Source organism: Adelges cooleyi, unplaced genomic scaffold (assembly GCF_023614345.1).
Source record: "Adelges cooleyi isolate 19-005CV unplaced genomic scaffold, UGA_ACOO_1.1 ACOO_flye_CR_arks_rails_tigmint_CR_PRNA_307, whole genome shotgun sequence".
Lineage (NCBI taxonomy): Eukaryota > Metazoa > Arthropoda > Insecta > Hemiptera > Adelgidae > Adelges > Adelges cooleyi.
The window spans coordinates 1,315,114-1,338,178 of NW_026095978.1; the positions used below are offsets into that span (position 1 = coordinate 1,315,114).

Genomic DNA, 23,065 nt, shown 5'->3' on the forward strand with positions numbered 1-23,065 from the left:
AGTAGTAGCTCTTCGTTGACAAGGTTAATTATTTTTTTTAATAAATAAAAGAAATACACTTATGCTTGCTTTATAAATATTAGCTGGTAGGCGACCGGGTAGCTCACAGATAGTAGCTGGTAGGTGGCCGGATAGGTCACAGATTCTGAGTGGTAGATCAGTGTCTAGCCGTTTTTTAGCTATTTGTCAGGTCAGAAACCATCTACCTATTCAAAAAGCGAGTGTCCGGTGCTATTTACTTTACGGGTTTGGAAGCAATTTTTTAAAAAAGAATGAAACGTCTAGAGGTTAGTGTCCAGACCTCCGCCGCCTCGGGCGTATGGGTCACAGATTCCGAGTACTGTATGCTAGTACGGTTATTCCGGCACTGCGTTTTAAATTAACGTCGTTATAATTCATAGTACCTTTATCTAATAAATCAGAATTCATATCAAGTTTCGAAAAACTATTTCGCAAGCTAAGTACGGATTAAGTGTAGTGTCAGTCTAGATATCTGTCAGGTCAGAAACGACCTACTAAAAAAGCCAGTTTCTGGTGCTTCTTGCTTGAAGACTAGCGTTACGTATCAGCAGTTCCTATATATATATAAATGGTGGGGATGGTCCACCATACGCGAGTGCCCCACAGGCACTATATGTTACTCGTATAAATTGCGTTTCACAATAAACGTCACGAACATTATTACTTATATAAATCTAAATGTGTTTATACAATGTAATCTCAATTTTTCACATTTTTTTTTAACTTTTGCAATTTTTAAAACTTGAATTGTAATGTATACATTTTATTAACTTTTTAAATTAAAAATAATGTACTCAACAATTTGACTGGTCGAAATGGTAATTTTTAAAGTTATACGATGAATAAAAATTAAGATGGGAAGGGAAGTGCAGTTGAAAAGTGTGCGCGGATAAAAATAATTGTAACTTCAATAACTTCAAAAATAGTTATCATAGTTGCTATCAAAAAACGGTAAGAGAAGGGTAAAAACAATAAAAATTATGAAAAATTAATTTCACATTGTATAAACACAATATGAAAAAACAAAAAAAATGTATAAATCATTCATATTTTAAGAAAAATGAGTGTCTTACATCACATGGATCACTCTCTATACAAATACTTATTGAGTTAGTTGTATTTATAGGAATAATTTTTTTTATGAATTACTATTGATAGACATGGAGACAGACGGCACAAGAAATGAGACTGGAAGAACTGTACGACAAAAATTTGACCTATAAAGCTATACAAGTTATTTACAAGAAATGTTAACGCCAATCAACGTTTCGAGCATAGGTTGGTTCTTTGAGAAATATGAAAATATTTTTTATTAAAATGAAACCGACAAACGAAAACATAATATTGGTACATAAACCTTATCAGCAACTCAATACTTTATATATTTGAACTAAATACATATATGCTTACGCAACTTCAACAGAAAATTTAGAATAAACAACTTTTTATTTTATTTATTATATTTGAATTGTTTCAACATAATCTTGTTTTTACAATATAAAATTAAACAACTTAAGTTCACTTTACTTCATAGCCTGTTTTTAATAATTAACTTAATATGTACCTAGGTATATTTATGCATTTAAATCCTAACATTTCATATATTTTATTATCAATTTTTTTTTTTTTTTTATCACAAATTCTGTAATTCTCTCTCTATATATATATTATATTATTATTCATAACAATAACTTACAATTATTATATTCTAATTAATCACCATATTATTATCAATTAAGTCTTTATTATCTTAACTATTATATTTAGATAATAAAACAAGCGCTACTCGTACATTGAATCTCAAAGGTAAAGATATAGCAGACATAATATTGGTACATAAACCTTATCATTAATTTTTCAATTCAATACTTTATATATTTAAACTGAATACATATGATTACGCAACATCAACAGAAAGTTTAGATTAAACAACTTAAGCTCACTTTACTTCATAGCCTGTTTTTAATAATTAACTTAATCATTACCTAGGTATATTTATGCATTTAAATCCTAATATTTCACATATATTTTATTATTAATTTTTTTTAAATTTTTTTATCACAAATCCTGTAATTCTCTCTCTATATATATATTATATTATTATTCTTAACAATTATTTTATTCTAATGAATCATATTATTATCAATTAAGTTTTTATTATCTTAACTATTATATTTACATAATAAAACAATGCGCTACTCGTACATTGAATCTCGAAGGCAAAGATATAGCAGACATATCTATTCCAATTTTGTACATAGTTAAAAATAATAAGCCAAGTCGTTTACATTTAGTAGGAATTCATCAAAGCCAAGTGTAACTAGTTGGGATGACTCGGAAATTATTATTTTCCGAGACAAATAGTTCTGCTTTACTCTTTCAGTTTTAGCATCTCTACCTCTTCTATTTTAATAAACTGTTACGTTGCTTAGTAATAGTTGAACCAAGGAAACCCTCCAAATGTATTCTCGAGTGTACTTATTACCAAAAAGGCTTACATACAACAAAAGTATACGACTTATTGACTAGGTGTGTTAAACGCCCGGGAAACCCTTTCTTATGTCAGTAATCAAAAGAAGTTTCTTTGAATTTGTTAATTGTGAAAACACCCATCCAGCTCCAGATCTCAATAATATTTTTTTATTAAATTAGAACGTCAACGGACTAAACAAATAGAATAAACTGGTATTAAAGGTGTATATTAGAAGTATGGCCCGCTTCCTGTTTGTCAGCATAATAGAGCTACGACGCGATGGTATAAGAAATGTGTAAACCGTGCGGCGTAACTTTTATCGCGATCCCACCGCTATGAGCACGGTTGTCGGACGCCACACCCTATAAAATAATTTCTTTGTTTCGAGTGCGATGAATATTCTAACAAAATCGTACCAGGGTCCCATGTTCATCCGGCGTCAGATGTACGCAGTTCGGCTCAATGATAGGATAATTTTAAATTTGTTGGTTTTCACCTACTGAAGGAAAGTTAAAACATACCGTAATTTAAAATAAAAATATATTGTAATCATATACTTTCCATTATTGGTAAAATAAAAGTTTTTAAGCGACGGTTTAAACGCATGAGAATGGTTGGAATGTCAACTTGACAGTGCGCCAAGGTAAATTCCAAGAATACCAGTGTATGAATTCCTACATGAACCAATTCATTTGGGTTTTCTCACCCTCATATATCTTCCTTCTCCTGAGATTGGCTTTTGAAATTTGAAACACACATTTAACTTAAGTATCTTAGGACACAGTACAAATTGACTATTGAGCCTTATCAAAGAGGGAGAAAGTTTACATTTTCGTTCAACATACGTTTTCAAAGTTTACATTTTTATAAGGACAAATTATAAGGCACTTACCATATTGATAGAAACCTGAAAATTAGAACAAAGGCACGTGTTAATACTAAAATTTAATCTGATGTCCATACTAGTATTAACACATTTTAAACATAAAACGAGCGGCATTTATTTAAAAACGCCACACCCCATAAAATAATTTCTTTGTTTTGAATGCGACGACTATTCTACCAAAATCGTACCAGGGCCCCATGTTCATAGGCTATAGCTCACCGACTTAACCATCCGGCGTCCGATGTATGCAGCTCGGCGCAACGATAGGATAATATTAAATTTGTCGGTGTTCGCTTACTGTAAGTACACTATAGGAAAGTTAAAATTGTACCGTAATTAAAAATAAAAATATATTGTAATCATATACTTCCCATTGTAGCTAAAAAAAATCGACCCTCTTCACAAAGACTTTCAAATCACATATTGAACAATCTTGAAGGTCTTTTCACAAGTTTTTAATCGACGGTAGTTAAAATCGTGTCTTTAAAATTCAGAGTTATGCGATATTAGAGAAACCCTATTAAGTCTTGTGTACCCATTTTAATTATTTAAAACTGGTTATCGACCAGTCAAAATGTTCAGTAAATTATTCTTTAATAAAAAAATCAACTAAATACATATGTTACATATTTAAATTAAAAAAGTTAATAAAGCTTTGCCGAATACTAAAAAAAAAAAATTTGAATACTTTCTAGTTTCTATAGGGTATTTTGTACTCAGTCTGCAGTCAGCTTAACTATAAATATATAATTAATTCGTAGTATTAGTTAATACATATAATTAAAATTTAGATAATTTAAACCAGTTATTTTATACAAAAAAAAAATGGTTCCCCGCAAAAAGTTGAACTTATAACTTCATGGTCGAAATGAGATTTTTAATAGGTTTAAGGTGCCTAGAGGCTGTAATAAAATTTAGCGTAAATAGAACATTGGCATTTCCATTATCCTGTGTTCTTATTAAGTCTAATTTCCATTCTGAAAAATGATATGAATTCCTCAAAAGAAAGAAAGAAAGAAAGAAAAGAAACACACAAACAAACAAACAAACAAAGAAAAAAAAGATAGAAAAAAAGAAAGAATCATACAAATAAGGTATGACCAGCAAAGACCAGGAACCAGGAAAGAAAGAAAAGAAAGAAACAAAGAAAGAAAAGAAAGAAAGAAAAGAAAGAAAGAAAAGAAAGAAACAAAGAAAGAAAAGAAACAAAAGAAAAAAAAAAAGATAAGAAAGAAAGAAAGAAAGAAAAAAAAAAAGAAACAAAAAAAGAAACAAAATAAAGAAAAGAAAGGAAGAAAAGAAAAAAAGAAAAGAAAGAAACAAAGAAAGAAAAGAAACAAAAGAAACAAAAAAAGATAAGAAAGAAAGAAAGAAAGAAAAAAAAAAGAAACAAAAAAAGGAACAAAAGAAAAAAAAAAAAAAAGAAGCAATAAAACAAAGAAACAAAGAAAGAAACAAAGAAAGGAAGATAGAAAGAAAGAAACAAACAAAAAAACCTAGAAAGAAAAGAATGAAAAGATACAAAGAAAAAAAAAAAGAATGAAACAAACAAAGAAAAAAAAGAAACAATCAAACAAAGAAAGAAAAGAAAGAAATAAAGAAACATAGAACGATAGAAAGAAAGAAACAAAGTATGAAAAATAGAAAGAAAGAAAGAAAGTAAGAAAGAATGAAACAAACAAACAATGAAAGAAACAAAGAAAGATAGAACGATATAAAGAAAGAAACAAAGTAAGAAAGATAGAAAGAAAGAAAGAAAGAATGAAACAAACAAACAATGAAAGAAACAAAAAAAGAAACAAAAGAAAGAAAAGAAAGAAAGAAACAATAAAACAGAGAAACAAAGAAAGAAACAAAGAAAGGAAGATAGAAAGAAAGAAAGAAACAAAAAAACCTAGAAAGAAAAGAATGAAAAGAAACAAAGAAAGAAAAAAAAGAATGAAACAAACCAAGAAAAAAAAGAAACAATCAAACAAAGAAAGAAAAGAAAGAAATAAAGAAAGATGTTCTCTTTTGAAAGAAAGAAACAAAGTAAGAAAAATAAAAAGAATGAAAGAAAGAAAGAAAGAAAGAAAGTAAGAAAGAATGAAACAAACAAACAATGAAAGAAACAAAGAAAGAAAAGAAAGAATTAACGAAAGAATGAATAAAAGAAAAAAAAAAAAAGACAAAAGAGAAAGAAAAGAAAGAAAGAAAGAAAGAAAGAAAGAAAGAAAAGAAAGAAAAGAAAGAAAGATAGCAAGAAAGAAAGAAAGAAAGAAAGAAAAGAAAGAAATAAAGAAAGAAAGAAAGGAAGAAAAGAAAAGAAATAAAAGATAGAAAGAAAGAAAGAAAAGAAAAGATAGAAAAAAAGAAAGAATCATACAAATAAGGTAAAGAAAGAAAAGAAACAAACAAACAAAGAAAAAAAAGAAAGAAAGACAAGAAAGAAAGAAAGAAAGAAAGAAAAGAAAGAAACAAAGTAAGAAAGATAGAAAGAAAGAAAGAAAGAAAGAATCAAAGAAAGAAAGAAAGAAAGAAAAGAAAGAAAGGAAGAAAAGAAAAGAAACAAACAAACAAAGAAAGAAAAGAAAGAAAGAAAGAAACAAAGAAAGAAAAGAAACAAAAGAAAAAAAAAAAGATAAGAAAGAAAGAAAGAAAGAAAAAAAAAAAGAAACAAAAAAAGAAACAAAATAAAGAAAAGAAAGGAAGAAAAGAAAGAAAGAAAAGAAAGAAACAAAGAAAGAAAAGAAACAAAAGAAACAAAAAAAGATAAGAAAGAAAGAAAGAAAGAAAAAAAAAAGAAACAAAAAAAGGAACAAAAGAAAAAAAAAAAAAAAGAAACAATAAAACAAAGAAACAAAGAAAGAAACAAAGAAAGGAAGATAGAAAGAAAGAAACAAACAAAAAAACCTAGAAAGAAAAGAATGAAAAGATACAAAGAAAAAAAAAAAGAATGAAACAAACAAAGAAAAAAAAGAAACAATCAAACAAAGAAAGAAAAGAAAGAAATAAAGAAACATAGAACGATAGAAAGAAAGAAACAAAGTATGAAAAATAGAAAGAAAGAAAGAAAGTAAGAAAGAATGAAACAAACAAACAATGAAAGAAACAAAGAAAGATAGAACGATATAAAGAAAGAAACAAAGTAAGAAAGATAGAAAGAAAGAAAGAAAGAATGAAACAAACAAACAATGAAAGAAACAAAAAAAGAAACAAAAGAAAGAAAAGAAAGAAAGAAACAATAAAACAGAGAAACAAAGAAAGAAACAAAGAAAGGAAGATAGAAAGAAAGAAACAAACAAAAAAACCTAGAAAGAACAGAATGAAAAGATACAAAGAAAGAAAAAAAAGAATGAAACAAACAAAGAAAAAAAAGAAACAATCAAACAAAGAAAGAAAAGAAAGAAATAAAGAAAGATAGAACGATAGAAAGAAAGAAACAAAGTAAGAAAAATAGAAAGAAAGAAAGAAAGAATGAAACAAACAAACAATGAAAGAAACAAAAGAAGAAACAAAGAAAGAAAAGAAAGAAAGAAACATTAAAACAGAGAAACAAAGAAAGAAACAAAGAAAGGAAGATAGAAAGAAAGATAGAAACAAAAAAACCTAGAAAGAAAAGAATGAAAAGAAACAAAGAAAGAAAAAAAAGAATGAAACAAACAAAGAAAAAAAAGAAACAATCAAACAAAGAAAGAAAAGAAAGAAATAAAGAAAGATGTTCTCTTTTGAAAGAAAGAAACAAAGTAAGAAAAATAAAAAGAATGAAAGAAAGAAAGAAAGAAAGAAAGAAAGAATGAAATAAACAATGAAAGATGGAAAAGAAAGAAACCAACAAAGAATCAAACAATTAAAGAAAAGAAAGAAAGACAAGAAAGAAAGATAGAAAGATAGAAAGAAAGAAAAGAAAAGATAGAAAGAATGAAAGACAGAAAAGAAAGAAACCAACAAAGAATCAAACAAATAAAGAAAAGAAAGAAAGACAAGAAAGAAAGACAAGAAAGAAAGATAGAAAGAAAGATAGAAAGATAAGATAGAAAGAAAGATAGAAAGAAAGATAGAAAGAAAAGAAAAGAAAAGATAGAAAGAATGAAAAAAAGAAAAAAAAGAAAGACAAGAAAGAAAGAAAGAAAGAAAAAACAAAGAAAAGAAACAAACAAACAAAGAAAGAAAGAAAGACTGATTCAAAAAAAAACAAAGAAACAAAGAAAGAAAAATAGAAAGAAAGAATGAAACAATGAAAGAAAAAAAGTAAAAAAAAATGAAAGAAAGAAAAGAAAATAAAGAAACAAAAAAATAAAAGAAAGAAAGAAACAAACAAACAAAAAAACAAAGTAAAGAAAGAAACAAAATAACTAACAAAAAAACAAAGTAAAGAAAGAATAAAACAAAGAAAGAAAGAAATAAAAGAAAGAAAAGAAACAAACAAACAAACAAACAAAAAAAGAAAGTAAAAAAATAAAGAAAGATGAGAAAAGAAAGAAAATAAAAAAAAAAAGAAAGAAAGAAAAGTAAAGAAAGAAAAAAAAGAAACAAAGAAAGAAAAGAAAGAAAAGAAAGAAAAGAAAGAAAAGAAAGAAAAGAAAGAAAAGAAAGAAAGAAAAGAAATAAAGTAAAGAAAGAAAACAAAGAAATAAACAAAAGAAACAAACAATGAAAGTATTGATTCTTAGATGAGTTTATCTAAGTTCATTTCTTTTAATTAATTAGTAAGTTACTTATTCATAAGAGGTTTAGAGGTGGACGTTAAAGAAAAAACGAGTGCCAAGGATGTAAGTGAAAGTAATAGAAGGAAAGCATGATAGAAGAGTAAAGAGTGTGTGTAAAGAAATGGATTATTATAGTATGAAAGATATACAGCGGGAGGTGTCTTTGTGTATGATGTTTACGGAGGGAAAGTCCGAAACAATTGGTTGAGAGACTTGAAAAGTGGAGAGAAGCGCTTGAAGACAAAGGACTAAGGATTAGCCCGAGTAAAACGGTGACAATCTTGTTTAATTTTGGAGAATGTTATAGGGTAAAACAGGTAATGCAGTTGGATGATAATGAAGTGTGTGAATTTGTAGGTTTAGGAAAAAAAAAGTTTGTTATTATTAATTTATTAATAAATAATTTAATTTTTCTCTCTCCTGTAAAAATAACATTTTGTGACCCAATACACTTTTTCTCTTGAGTGATGATATCAGATTAGCCTTAATTTTAGTTAGTCCAAATATTTATTATTTTGTCAGTACAGCAAGCTGAATTTGGCTAACTTTTGAAAACTTTTTTTTTAGACCCAAGTAGTCACAGAATTGATTTTAAGTACACATGTCGAACCATAGGATTGTTCTGGAGTACAAGAATTCCAGCAAGTTACATAAACACTGCAATTGTTTTAGATGACGAGACTTGTGTCGTACGCCATGAAAGGGTAGGCAGGAAGTCATTCAAATGCTTTGGGCTTGATATACATTATGTCAACAACATCGACCATAGCGATACAGGAAATAGCATAGTTCCTGATTTAACGATATTATGAGCATAAATATTTTCTATTTTCTCAGGTTTTTTTTAATAAATTATACATAAATTATAATGTACATCTGTTATTGTATTTAAATATTTTTTTGCGTGCCTCACTAATATAAAAATTGTTAAATAATTCAACCTACTGCATAATAAAACGTTTTTGCTCACCATTATAAACTATTGATTACTTTCAGTCATTATTTGTATTGGCTTAATATACAGGCCACTTAGATGCTTTGTCGGGACCACTACTCCTCTTTATCCATTCCATCTGTAGACATTGCTTCACTATTAATTATTAATTATTGTAAATAAAAGTCCTTACATTTTTGTTTTAATACATCCATTTTGTCACTTCACGGACCATTTGCTTGTAATAACAAAAAAATAAAAGAATAAACAGAAAAGTAATATCGATATCTGCAATATGAGGTGTATTTGATCAGTAATACGTCAAAAGATTTCATTTGAGTTTTTCCGTTTTGTTTGATAATGTTTATTTATTTTATCTTTTAGCTTCGATGCAGAGCGGCGAAGGTATTGGTCTTACTCTGGCGTATGCTTTTTTTGTGTTTTTATACACTGTAACTTTTTTAATACTGGACCAATTCCTTCGAGTAGCAACTCTATAAATCAAAAATTTTACTGATTTTGTCCGAGAGGACTAGTACAGTAGAGAGTAGAAGGGGAATGTATGTACTGGAACAATGGGAGGATTGAGGATTGAGGATTGGTGATTAGCCGGAGGATTAGCCGGAGGATTACGCAGGTGGCGATCGGATAATTCACAGCTGTCCTGTACCCCGTCTTGTAGGTGTCTCGGCCGCCGCCCGGAGAATGGCCGCCGCGGGGATGAATGGATGACGGTGTAACAATGAACTCCGCCTCGTTGACCCTAACCTTACCTAACCTAACCCAATCGGAAAATTTTAATGTATTATATTTAATGAAAAAAATCTTCATTATTTTTATCAATTTTTATATTATTATTTTTAACAGCTAATTTTTTGATTTTCAACCTAACCTAGCCTAACCTGTTTTAAGCTGTTATAATTTTTAACGGTCATTTCTTAATAATATTATTTATGGATAATACATATAAAATATTATATTACTTTTAAATTTTGTTTTAAAACACCGTTTAACTGATGTCATAGAATATGATATTTTATTTAATACAAACCTTAAAAGTAAAAATGGCAAGTTTCCATTAAGTACAATATTTTATCCTTATAACGCATAGAAATCATGCATACACACCTTAAGCTCACAGACAGGTGAAATTATGTAAATATTATGGTCAGATTTTTTTTACAATTCTTACTAACCATAGTGTTATAGAAACGATTAATCCAAACCACACATCCAAGGTTACCGACAAAGTATCTTATATACAACGACAAAAAAAAAACATGAACACGTAAATCACATATGCATCTACAGTTTACCGTCATGTGGGTTACATGCCTCGACATGATACGATATGTTTAAGGTCAAAGCAGGTGGTTTTTAAACTGTCCAATTCTAATATAATATTATATCGATAATGCACCCTTACAAGAGGGTAAAAACCGTGAACACGCAAAAAACATATAGCATCTACAGTACACCGTCAGATGTGTCTACATGTCTCAACAAGAAACGACAGGATTAAGATCAGAGTAGGCATTTTTAACAGTATTTTTAAGAAATCTCCCTTCCAATAACTAAATGCTACAATTTTAATGATTCTAACCCCCCACATGGTATATTTAACGATTCGTTTGCACTAGTGATGGTCTATGGTGCTAAAATATTCATCGTTTAGTGTTCGAGCTCTGCAGTACAACGTTTAAAAGTGAATCAAAGTTTCCAGTGTCTAGTTTTTTTTTACACTTAAACAAATTACTTTAATTCATACATCATGGATGGATCGATCGCACCAATCTACAAGAAGCAGAAGTACACCTACATTCCACCGACTCCGCCAAATGACCTGATTGGATGCAGCAGTTATACATTGGATTTCAACGATCGGAAATTTATTCAAATTGGGATCGATCCGAAAAAATCATTTAGTGTAATGATTCATATCATTACACCGTCGCGGTATGTGAGCATAACAAGTCACTATATGAAAACTATATATACACTAATGGGTGATATACTATCAAGCGTCATGGAGAAGCCTGAAAATACACAGACTACATTTCTCTCAGACACCAATCTTTCATTAACTAAAATGGTTTATAAGGATGAAAATGTGCTGGTTATTGAATCTCAAGCTGTAAATGGATGTCGCATTCTACTTAACCGTAGAGATTTGATGAAACTGGCTGAACTAGAATATATTGTTCATGAATGTGTTGAAAAACACTTGGCAATTACAACGGAAAACGTGTATCAACAAATCGAAATGATTATAAAATATTACATGGGCTGTTTCTTCCCAACCAAGGAAACAAGCAGAACAGAGTTGTTAAGATGTATCATGGAGGTATCATGTATTACTATAACTTCAGCAATAGAGCCGATGAGTGAACCTAATTATATTAGTGAAATTAAAAGATTTGCTGTTGAAGAATTGGCTGACGTCTGGATGAAGAAAATAACTGACCGAAATGACATACCTAAGGTATTGTACACATTTTTTTTATTTTAAAAATTTTCATATTATTTAATTAATTAATTTTAAATTTTTTTTAAAGGCAATCGATGTAAATGATGGTCCAACTCGATACGATTGGCGTGGTGAAGAAGAATCACAATGCTTCTCCTTTTCAACACAAGCATACGACAACTATAAACACACGGAGAAGTCAACATGGGCACCTCGAAAACTTGAATTTTAAGTGTATACTATACTGTTTAAATATGGTTTTATTGTAATTTACGTTTCAAATAAAAAGTCAACAAAAATTAATTTTAAAATACAAATGTTTTTTATTTTTTTTTATTTAAAATAATCTCTTAACATATAAGGTACATTACACTACATATAGTTACATGAAATAAGTTCATACAGTATAAGGTTAAAAACAATTAAATTAATACAAATTATTAAATATAGTTAAAAAAAACGTTACAATTTTCGAACATCACCCGAAAAAGGGTTATAAGTAATAATTTGATCGTGTAGAATCATACAGTACGCTGAGGTATTTGCAGGAAAAGCTTCTAAAGCTTCAAATTCAATTCTTAAATCTGTTGTGCTAACTTTAATGTCATCATCCTGGTGTGTAAGATCAATGACGGCCACAGGCATAAACTTTAAAAAATTATCTTTATTAAGAAGTGGAGCAACGCTATCTCGGTCATAGTAAGATTTTTGAAAATCGGTATATGCTTTATAGAAAAGTGAAAATAATCCTTTAGAATAGTCAGCACGAAAATCTTCATATGGATACACTTGTGTATTTAAATACACTTTTAAATTAAACAGTTTGCAGTGATCAAAAACAGACATGGATGAAGTATAGGTATTTTTACGGTTAGTTTGAAATCCTACAACAATATATCTTGGTTTTTCTAATTTGTTACATGTACGTACAGACCACGAATGACGAGCATTTGTTGGGAGTGTAGGATATTCAGATAGCTCCCAAGTCCTAAATGGAACCTCAATCGATTTTCGACTATCTAATATTTTCATTAGACCGAGTTTTTCTTTATTGTTAACTTTAATTAACGGCATTTTCCATACAATTTTAGAAAGAATTATTTTTGTTCCAGCAAGAGCTGTTTTTTTAGCAGCTTCCTCTTCGAATATCTGTAAAGCGTTCGAATCTGTCGATGCTCTATTCAATATTAATTGATGTGAACAATTCATAATAATTTTTTTATAATCTTCACAAAAACCAAATAAATGACTCAGTGGGATAATTCCGGAAAATTGGTCTTCTTGTGCAAATTTTTCATTATCAAATTTCACACCGTCGAATGCGCTATCTGTTAAAGTATACACGTTTGATTGAGTATACGAACACATCCCTTTAAGAGTAGACGTTATACCTGGATTGCGTACTTTTTGAATTTCAACACCGTTAATTTCATAACGTGCTTCGGAGAACAGATATGCCAACCCATTGTTTATAAAACGAACCGATCCTGTAGCGTTAGAAGGCTTTTGTAGTTTACCTTCAATATAAATATAACTCTCACTTGGAAGAGTATAACTATCTGAATTTTGAACTGCTATACGAATTTCATCGTTGTTTGATAGAGCAGAAGTAGAGAATGGTAAAAACGAGTGAAATTCTTTATCAATAATTTTACACTCATCTACACATCCAGATGACACGTCAAGATAAATATCATCCATAATTAGAGTGCGTTTAACGACCGTAAAAATTTCAAATTAGATTTGCTAAGTTTTTTTCTGTTAATATTTCTAGATTTCTTTAGATGTTTACGTTTTGTAGTTGTCTTGGTGCGATTCTGTTGTTTAATAGATCGTTTAGAGATTGTCGTCCTATTTATATTAGAAAACTTCAAACCCATTTTTTATATATTCTGTTTAATGTGTAGTCGAACTGTGATTGGTTCACCTCTAAAATCGATCAAATCACCGTCCTGATCAGTTAACAATATACGCAAATTTGATATAGATGTGGTGATAAGAGGATAGTAAATGAGATGTCGAGGTACTTCTATTATCTTATAACCTGCAGCAACTGTAGGATAGAATTGATGAATAATATGGCTTGAAGTCCCATTATCGAATGAAGATGTTATTAGGTTACACTGTACATTTATACAGTTTACTTTTGTAATGTTAACAATACACTGAGACTCATGTTTCTCATCGGGTTTATATATTATCCCAGTATCAAAACCTAATAAGCTACCTATGCTGTCGACCATAGAAAAATCAATTTTATGGCTGCACTTCATTTCACATTTCAAAGTAACAGTGTTAGCTTTTAATTCAAAATATGTAACTATATCGGATAATAGTGATTTAATGGTTGCTTCTAGACTCACTATTTCATAAGAACCTGTAGGTATGGTTATTAACTGTATGTTAGTAACTGTATCAAGGGCGTTATCACGTACTACTCCAATACGGTTACATCCAGGTTTGATGTTTGGTATAGAGTTGTTTGTTTGAAGGCTTAAAAGACCTAATTCTGAACTATTAGCAACTTCTATAGGAGGAAAAAATTCACATGTTAATTCAGAAGAATTACTGTTAAGTGTTAAAGTTGTCATGGTTCCGATAAAAATTTTAAACACAAGTGTCCACAGTTATATGTATTATATCGTTGCTGTTTTTCACAATTGTAAATGATTTTACAACTTTTTAAATATTTCTGAACTTCAAGCGGGGGTTCTAACCCAAAGCTATCATAGTAATAAGCGCGGTTAAACTTCTTCCTAAGAGCAACCCAGTGGGAACCTGCGTTAACCGAGAGAGCTAAATTAATAACAAAAGCTTCTTGGCTTCTTGTATGAACAGGCAACGTATCTCTACAACAGGTTCCCCTGTAATGGGGTATTTTTAAAAGACGTGCACATTTATTAATTTCAAAATCAAATAATGCACGTTTGGGTAGCTCTGATATTAGTTTTTTGAATTACTTCCTCGTTTAGTGCTTTTAGGTTTTTTTATTCCTGCCCCTGATGATTTAGGTGCTAGAAATAATCCTTTTCCTATCTTATATTTTCCTTGTCCATAGGGCGTTAAAAACAATCCTTTTCCCAACTTTACAGTTGTATTTTTAGAAGCCCTTAAATCATTAATAGTTTTAACAATATTACTCGCTCCGGAAGCTAAAGATCCAACTGCAGTTAAACCGGCTATCAGAGGTAAAATGGGTAAAAACCCTCCAGATTTAGGAATAGATATTATTCTAGGTACTGATTTATTTTTTTTATTTTTAACCACAACCTTTTTAGCTGCTACTATAGCGATTTTAGCCAATTTAACCATGTTTTTCTCTGTACTCTTTTTAACAGCTTTTTTTGCTGCGGATACAGCTTTTTTATAATGAATCCCCATGCCTAACTTCCGTTTAGCTTTTATAGCAGTAGTTACTAGCCAAGAAGCGGCTTTTTCTTTAAGTCCAACGTCTTTAGATTTAACTAACTCCCAAGCATTATCTTCTAATAATCTATCAGCCTTGTGCCTATCATTCAGAGAGTTACTATTATTGTATGCAATATCATGTTCTCGACAGAGTTCATCTAATTTATTCACACCTCTATCACCCCGTGCAAGCCTTTTTTTTAATTTAGTCCCAGGACCTGCGAATCTAATAAAAACAAAAATATATATTTATTAGTTTTAATCATTATTTTTATTATTTTTATTTTTTTCAATTACTTATATCCGGGCAAATGTAATTCAAATGGAAGATTATTTATAGCAGTGTTTAGTATACCACCACCTTTGTTGGTGTTGTTCTTTCGACGTGTAGACATCATATGAGCCATTACGTTTTTAACCAGATATATTTATACCGTTATGATTTTTTCACCACAAACTATTAAACTTTCAGTTTTAAACGCGGATCCTCCGGAGATGTATCAGACTAAGTCTAAAAATGGGTATTTATTACCAAATTCCGTACGCGCCTTAATTTTAGCCCCTTCTGGAGGGGGTAAAACCAACTGTGTATACTCTTTACTTACTAACATTAATGGGATTAAGTTTCAAAACATTTATTTATACTCGAAAACTGTAGATCAGCCAAAATATAAAATGTTAAAGGATATTATATCCGGTATTGATGGTATGAAGATGTTTACTTTTAACGAAAGCGATACTGTAATTCCTCCTGAGAAAGCTTTACCTGAAAGCACATTTATTTTTGATGACGTTTTAACAGAAAGTCAAGGTGTTATACGCGCTTATTTTGCTCGCGGTAGACATAACAAGTTGGATTTATTATATTGTGCACAAAGTTATTCATATTTAGATAAAAGAATTCTTCGTGATAATGCAAATTTTCTTGTGGTGTTCAAAATGGATCAGACCAACTTAAAACATATTTACAATGATCATGTAGCTACCGATATGTCATATAATCAATTTAACGAGTTTTGTACAACCTGTTGGAATCGTGAAAAATATAATTTTATAGTTATTAGCAAAGACGATGAGAGAGATAACGGACGGTATAGGCTCAATTTCGATACGTTTGTTACTATATAGAGTACAACTCGTATAACTATTTATTCATTTATCGATCAAACATGGCAGAGGAAAGTTACACTTTATTAAAAGAGTTAATACAGGCTAGAGAAAATATTAAACAAAAATTTAAAGATCTTAAACAAAATAATGCTAGAACCGATCATGTTATAAGGCAAAACCTAAATCCTATAATTGAACCTCTGCAAAAACTAACAGATATAAAATTAACTAAAATTAAATCAAAAGAAAACCTAGTAAATGAATCTATGCAATCAGATACAGAAGCCACCTCATCGACACAAGATCAAAACCCTGATGCGATAGACGTGGAAGACTTTATTAACAAACGCATAAGAACATGGTTAGAGTCTAGTAACTCGGATAAACTTTACGGGCCTATACAACATAAAAATGGTAAAATTACTCTCGGAGACTGTGCGTTAGTGTTTGAGGCTAAAGAAGAATCAGTTTATTTAGATAAAATATCATACCCCTTAACCACAGGTGTTTTGGAGTTATTGTTTTCAAAAAAACCTATGAACTATACTGAGACAGATTTAGGGAACTATAAAAGTATGTTAATAAAATCAAGTGTTCATCTGAATAAAAACAAAACACATATTCGCAAAGGAGGAAAAAATATAATCTCATTGTTGGTTTATTCGCCAAAGGTGAAGGTCTTACTTTAACGCTAAGAAAAAACGTTAAGAAAGAACTAATTTTTTGGAAAAATCCAAACGATTTGTGTGAACGTTTAAAATTACTATTAGCTTCACAATCAGCAGGTAATACAGGTGTTTCGAATGAAATCACAATAATTTGGCAAGAGCTACTCAAGTCTAAGCTAATTAAACGAATTCCCGATGTCTAAACGGGAAATTGCTAACGAACTACACAGGCCTGCAAGAAGAAATTATATAAGAAGAAAGGTTGTATTATATGGAAAAAATGATTTGTTTCAAGCAGATTTATGTGAAATGGTACACTATGCGAACGTTAATAAGGGGTATAAATATTTACTCACAGTATTAGATTGTTATACTAAATACGCATACACAGCACCTTTAAAATCTAAAACCAGTAAAGAAGTAACATTAGCAATGGCTAAAATATTTAATATTCAATGTCCTAAACTCCTTCAGGTGGACAGAGGTTCAGAATTTTACTCAAAAACATTTGATGAATTAATTGAAAAATATAAAGTAAAACGATATTCTACCTTTTCGACTTTGAAAGCCAGCATAGTCGAAAGATTTAATAGAACGCTCAAAAATCTTATGTATAGAGAGTTCACAGCTAGGGGTTCATATAACTGGTTAGATATTCTACCATTAATAACCGAAAAATATAATCATACTATACACAGATCTATAGGATTAACACCTGCACAAGCTAATGCAAACCCCTCACTAGTTAAATTACGTGAACGTGTGATTCCATATAAAAAAATCAGATTTAAAATTGGTGATAACGTCAGAATATCGATTTATAAAAGTTTCTTCCATAAAAAATACCTTCCGAATTGGTCGACTGAGGTGTTTTGTATTACTAAAGTCAACAAAACAGATCCCCCCACTTATTTACTTAAAGATTATAAAAATAATCCTATATCGGGTTGTTTCTACACCGAAGAATTGTCTAAAACCAACTATCCACATGACTACTTAGTGGAAAAAGTTGTTCGAACTAAAGGATCTAAATTGTATGTTAAATGGTTAGGATTTCCATCGACCGAAAATAGTTGGATAAATAGGACTGATATAAAGCAACCATAGCCAGTCATACGTTGACTATGAACGTGTTTGGAGAGACTGCTGATACATTTATAAACAATATAATTTCAACGCTTGACGGTAATAGCAAACTTATAAAAAATAACGATAATAAAATTTCAAGTATTACAAAACAGTTGTATGACATACAGAAAACAACATCAGATAACCTTGAAAAAATTAAATCTATAGAAACTACTATAGAAAAATTCAATGATGATAATGAAATTTTTAAGTATACAACTGATAAAACAATCGTAGAAATTCTTAATAGTATTCAAGACCAAAACGATGTTCGAAAATTAGATGAACATATATTAGGCCGTATAAGTTCTTTAGAAGTGTTTCTCGCAGATAAATCAGGATTTAAGAAGCCGGCAAATTAGTTGATTTATTTTTTCATAATGACTTCTGCTATTTTGGATATGGAATGCATTATGTCACCAGACTCTAATTATTTAATAAAAGAATTATCTGTAATTGCAACTGACACATGGAATACACAACATTGGATATTTAAGTACAACTTTACACAAACTTCAAACAAAAACACTCGAAACGTTAACAGGTGGCTAGCTAGAAACCATCACTCAATGACACCTCAATATGGAGACGTTGAAGCAGAAGATATATCGAGAATTTTAAATTCTTTAACATTTACAATCATCTATGTCAAAGGGCTACAGAAAAAGAATATTTTACATCAGTTTATACCACATATCCAAATAATTAACCTTGAAGACATCGGATGCCCTCGCTTATCGGAACTAACCACTGAAGAATCATATCCATCATGTTTATTTCATATGAATTTAAACCCTAAACACTGTACTTTTTATAAAATGTTTGCATTACGAAATTGGTTTGTAAACATCTCATAACCTTGTATATTATAATGTATTTTAATTTAACTTTATTTTTAATAAAAACAATTTATTTATTATAATTTAGTAGTCTATTTTTTTTTTATTTACATTACGAATATAACATAGTACATGTAAAGATATTATTTATATATATATATTTATTATTATAAATTTGAACATTGTTATTGTTATAAAGTGGAAAAAAAAGGGGAGGGAATATTAATAAATTTTATTTACATATTCTCACTACAACAATCAGAAGTGGGAGAGGTTGTCTGCACAAAACTGAAGTGTATAGAGAATATATATAACAAAACAAAAAAATAAAATGGTAAAAAAAAAAAAAAGTGTATATGTACATATATAATAACACTTTATTTACAATAAAAAGGTTGAGGTTAGCTACAATATAATTCATTTTAATATTAAATCTATATTATTGACATTACAAGTATAACATACATGTACAGATATTAGTTAATTAAACATATATTATATGCATGTATTCACAAATTTAATCAATGTTATTGTTATAAAGTGGAAAAAAGGGGGGGGGGAGGGAATATTAATAAATTTTATTTACATATTCTCACTACAACAATCAGAAGTGGGAGAGGTTGTCTGCACAAAACTGAAGTGTATAGAGAATATATATAACAAAACAAAAATAAATAAAAGGGTGAAAAAAAAATAACAATATCTATAAACTTAATAATAAATTGGAAATTATAGTTCTTCTTCTTCTTCTTCATCTTCTTTTTCTTCTTCTTCAGCCATCTCCCTATGTTTAAATAAACTGTTTATATAAGTAACATTTTTTTTAACAAACTACTGATTTTATAACTTACATTAGTTTATAATGTCCATAAGGTAAAGTATGTATACGGTCAGGTAATACAACTCTCTTGTCGTCATGTCGATTTAACGCTAGCTTGAGGGTTGAAATGGTTTTAATATTATGTTTATAAGAACGGAATGAGTTCATCGTACGGTATGGATTGAATGCAGCAGGATCTTTTCCATTGATACCTTGGAATAAACAATCCATATGATCCTCAAATGTCATATGGTTCTTTATTACATGGTAAGCAACGCCCTTAGCTTTAATATGTTCATGTCCAACCTGTATGTAACCATACGATTTTGGTTTTAGAGCCACTTGTTCCGAGATTATTTCACCTCCAGTCTCATCTAAAACATATTAGAATTATTACCTATATACAATAAAAAAAAAAAAAAGAAACTATTATATTGTATAACTAACCTGTGAAAGTTCCGGGAACTTTTTTTCTCTCGGTTCTATAACACGGATGAGATGGTGGGAAATTAGATGTATCCAATTTTTCCAGAAAACCCGGTTTGGTTAGCATATCATGGTAAAAGTCATCTGTCTTAATTAAATACATTAGAGAATCTGAAAATATTAATAATAAATATATATATAATAGTTCTTCAATAAAAAAAATAATAATAGTATTACCTGTATCCATGTATAACAGTTCTATGTCACATCCATAGTATTTTTTCATTACATTGTAATGAAAATTATACATTAAAGTCTTGGAGATTTCCAAGACAGTAAATCCTACATAAATAGGCTTATCAAAAGTTAAAACTGCCTTGTGGAGGTGTACCGCATACAAGTTTTCATTGTATTGCGTTACACCCTTAAATGTAGGCTTGTTTATCAGTTTTTGAAAAGCTGCAGGACTGCAGACAAGAGACATCTTCATGCGATTGCGCACATTCTCCATGGTTTTACCTATTAAAATAATTAAGATGATATTATTTTTTAAAAAAATTATTTTTTTTAAATATAATTATATATATATATATATACACATTTACCAAAAACTGCGTTGTTCATGAGCTTAAAGAAGTCTTTTTGAAAATCGTCGGTTGCTTTTTTCCTCATTTCCGTATTGAGTGAAATATAGCTAGCTAACCAAGGGCTTTGGTCAAATTGAAGTACCCTATGCACCTTTTTTAAAACAAGACCCTCCTTCAGAGCCTGCTTTAAAATTGAGTGGTGCACAATATACTTTTTTTTATCGTTTAACGTTAAGATTAATTTTTTTATCTTTGAACCAGGAGGGGTAATCTTCTCACACATAAACGGCAGATCTGAATGTTGATCATGAAGGGATTTCGGGTATTCGACATCAACCTCTAAAATCAACCCGTTTTCCGAATTGTCATCTATTCTGTCTAAACGGTTTTGAATAGATTGTACAGAAAGATTTCCTTCGTACCATTTGAAGTTGCCAGTTGGTATCGTTTGCGACATTGCCCAACCATATCTGAAATAATTATATGAAAATTAAAAAAAATAAACTATAAATACAGTTTTCACATTATTATTACTCACAGATTTGTTGCATCAAGATATGTTATCCATCTGTTTGGTTCTTCGGGATTGTATACGGGTGCCTTGCTGTGGTTAGCTTTAGAGTATCTCTTTGAAGCTTGACAGATTCCCCCTCTTACACCTAAATTAGATAACGAATGTTAGAGATGCAATATCAATGAAACTTATAATTGTTATTACCTTGCTCGAACATAAGTAACATGTCATAGTCTGATATCAATTCCAACTTGGCTTCAGTGTGTTTCAAACACACATCGAAACTCATACCAGGGATAGTATAATAATGACAGCAATCGATTTCATATGTTTTTAAACAGAGCTCCCTAAAAGCTTCAAAAACATCACATAAAATATGTACATCCAATTCGTTATACCTGAAAAATATAAATAATTATCAGACTAAGATAGAATACTATTAAATATATCACATACCATAAGCTGTATTCGCCTAAAGTTTTGAATTTAAAACGATTCCATACATTTTGAGCGTGTTTATAATCATCTTGGGAAATATTTTTCTCAGTCAGTGAACTAAAAAAAAAAAAATGATTTTAATTTATTTTATTATTATTATTTTTTTTTTATGTAATATAATTATTATAATTCACCTGTAAAACTGTTCTATAGGCGGTAGACACTGTTCTTCCAATTTTTCCCATGAGTCCGTATAATCGTAACAGTAAACACCTTTACGAGTAACCATATCCAAATCATCTTCACCATATGCACTTATCACAGAACGGAACTTTGTCTTATCGGATCGAGCAAGGTTATTGGCTAATTTTTCCAAACTACTAGCCATAAAACGATAACTGTCCAGAAAACGTATAGAAAACCTATTCGAAATATATTTTGAAAAAGAAATACATTTTTCTTCACTATTTGGAATTACGTTTATTGTATGCGGATCGTGCCCTAATTCATTTATTATTATATGGCTATCATAACTAGAGAGATTGTGCATGATGCAACTTACGAATTTCGCGGTTTGCATCTTTAAGTTACACCTATTACAGACAGTCTGTCTATATCTACCGCTTAAATGATGGTGATCACGTACCGGATTATTTGTTAATGAAAATTTACATTTACAAAGAGGACATTTACCCCCGTTCACGATAGACTTATGGTTACTTTCATTCTGTGATGTCATACATATAGGAGTGTTGATTTTTAAAAGCTGTTCAATTTTACGTGCCACATCAGTAATGCTTTGTATAAAATGCTTCGGTACATCGTTAGCCTCAGAATTTGCATTACCTCTGTATACAACCGGGGATTGCGGTATGTCGAATTGATCCATTAGCTCTGTCGGTACATCCTCGCTAGCTTTAACTAAATAACAATAACTCATGGGAACATGCTCTTGAGTGACAGTTGTTTTCCCAAAATGGTTGTCCCCTACAGGTTTCTTCAATAAACACTCGAAATCAGCGTAAATGACAAAATCGAGTTTTTGGGTGTTACCCCAGTTCTCAAACTGCATGTACGTATTTGGCGGTGGTAGAATTGGAGTTACTGACTCGTTCTTGACGCATATTCGTTTATGATCTTCAAGTCTAGCTTCTTTATCAATTTTACCCGGTTCATCGATGTACACCTTAAAACAACGTCTGCAGATGGCTTTTTCCTTGGTGTTTTTAGACAGTTGACATCCAACCAATCTTGCAAGATTCTTGATATAACAGTAGTGGTATACTCCCTCTCCGTTGTTGAAATATAATAAATCGTAATGATCGGTTTGTTCACGGTCACACACCTTGTATGGGATAATAATGAATTCATCCTTTTCTGCATTTTGAGACGTCTGGCCGTTGTTATTCTTAGATTTATTTTTATATGTTAAACTCCCCTTCTTGAAGCCGTACACGTTTATCGATACCCCTGGATTATTTTTTTCAAAATGTTTCACCTCAGATAATGGCACGGGGAAAGTAAGTCCCGAGAAATTGTGTCTGCTTGGCACATTCTGATAATGTGTGATACGGCTGGGGTTTGACGCAGTAACGTCCTTGGCCATAATGCTGTATTTGAAACACATATTGTCATTATTTTGTACGTTTATTGTTGCT

At 30.1% G+C, this 23,065-nt stretch overlaps 1 protein-coding gene across 8 annotated transcripts in view; it reads left to right on the forward strand.

The window, feature by feature from the left end:
• Positions 1 to 23,065, forward strand: part of LOC126839697 (uncharacterized) — a 145,329-nt gene that overhangs the window by 7,410 nt on the left and 114,854 nt on the right. The window lies entirely within an intron of this gene.